We start from the raw sequence: 2,251 nt of genomic DNA, 5'->3' as shown, positions 1-2,251 counted from the left end.
CGCATCAGTGGGCGGGGCCAGAGAAGGTGATTGACAGCTGTGATCCGAAGGATTTCTCCTGGAGTAAATCCCTTCAAAGGAGAATTTCGGTTGTTCCTTTTAACGGCCTCTAAAAGTCTTTAAACTCATGATGCTTATCTCACGCTTATCCGTACTGAAGAGTGGAAAATATTACGGCTCCGTTTGAAATTCGCATTTTCTGGAGATGCTCTTGTGATACATCCACCTGAAATAGTTTCATATAATTAAAAATACATTAGGCCTACGTATAGCCTAGTCAACATGAAGGAAATCCGCCTGTTTAAATGATAGGATAATTTATAAAGTTTTTTCAAAAGTTAAGTTAAACTATATTTTATTAGTATATAGGCTAAATGATATTATCTAATTAGAAATGTAGCCTATTTAAAACAATATTTTACATGTAAAAGCCTATTCGTTTTGATTTATATAGCCTACACTCTTAAAATAAAGGTTCCATAGAAGGGTTTTCACAGTGATGCCATAGAAGAACCATTTTTGGTTCCCCAAAGAACCTTTCAGTTCTTAAAAGAACTTTTTTTTCTTTCTTTCTTTCTTTTTTTTTTTTTTTTTGTTTGTTTTGTTTTGTTTTTGTTTTTTTGTGCGAAGAACATTTTTTTTTAAAAAAAATCTAAAGAACCTTTATTTTTACTAAAGAGTGTGTTTTATTTAATCTTGTTTACATGTAGCCTATCTAACATGCAATGAATTGAATGAAGCTCAGTCGGGATAAACTGAAAAGTGATACTAAAGCCATTCGGAACACCTTCAAATGTCGCACATTAACGTCTCAGAATAAACTTTTTTTTCCATCTTGCCGAGACTGTTTCATCTTTTTGTTTGAGCAAACCGATACAAGACACAACATGACGAGCCATTATCAAAATTTGATTAGCAACACGGTGCAATGTGTGTCTGAAGCGTTAAAAAAGTAAGCAAATACATTTGAAGTAATTAACACAGGTTTGAAAACTTCAGCTGCTTTGATTTGACATTAGATCTGATGTAAGTCTAACAAAATGTAGATGTATTTAGCATGGATTGCGCGTTTGATTAATTGGTAAACAAAATAGGTTAGGCAAATCTTTCATTGAAAACATTAGGCTTTTTTTTTAACTATTATGAGCTATTTAATAAGAAAAGACTAATACATTTTTTTATATATTTTGATTTTTAAATAAGCATTGCAAAAAAAAGTTATTAAAAAATATTATAAATGTATATAGGCCTTAACGAATCTTACCGTGATAATTTTAAATCTTTGCTACAAATAACTTTTACACACCGTTAGAGGTTAAAAAAAAAAAAATCCATCTACACGCCGGATTTTATTTTCTAATGCAATGCATTTAAATTATTTCCGTGTTTTTTTCTGACTTTTTTCTTTCGGTTCAAAATGAACCTGGACTATGAATTATTTGGCTTTATTGTGACCGAACATCAAACCTCTTTTAAAAGGGGATGACTTTGTTTTCGCCCGCAACAAACCAGTACAATTGTCGTAATTAAATAGGTTTAAGTGAAACAGGTGTCGACTAATGTATATGGTAATTGCAGCATAACAGATGTTAATGTAGGGAGATACTCAGATAAGATTAGAATTCCTAAACATACATACCAATGCCCTGGAAAGAAAAGCACAGCAAACAACCCGATAGCAGGGGGTGCAGGCAGTCTCTGACATTGGAAATACAAGTTTTTGGGGTTTTTTTGTTGTTGAAACTTGCTCTTTAATCTGTAGTAAACAGAGTGGTGGCATGCATTGTTTCCTAAAACTTTGACAGAGCCTCACCAAATAAAGTTGAGTCATTTCTCATGCATCATTGCATTTTCACAGCTATATGCTATATGTTTTATATTCACCTTGATCTTTTCCAAAGGCTCATCACCTTTTATTCGGAAATGTTTCTTAAGATTTTGTGTGGTGAGGTTGCGTGAAGGTGTGAGACATTTTAAGGGCTGACAGACAGAGAGACAGATAAAGAGAGAGAGAGAGAAAGAGAGAGAGAGTTTGGAAGCAGGGTGGGGCTCAGATCCCCTTGGGCCAAGAGCAAATTTACTCAAGTAGCACAATGGTCAAAACGGAGTGCAAAGAGCAAAGCTTATGCTGCATCTCTGGAGATAAGCAGCTCAGGGCTGTGATTATTGTGTTCCTCACACACTCGGCTTTCTCCTCTCTTTCCTCTCTTCTCGCACACAATACAGGTGTACTCATGTTCTGACAGGTCCA

The sequence above is a fragment of the Squalius cephalus genome (assembly GCF_949319135.1).
Source record: "Squalius cephalus genome assembly, chromosome: 18".
Lineage (NCBI taxonomy): Eukaryota > Metazoa > Chordata > Actinopteri > Cypriniformes > Leuciscidae > Squalius > Squalius cephalus.
This window is presented reverse-complemented; position numbering follows the sequence as displayed.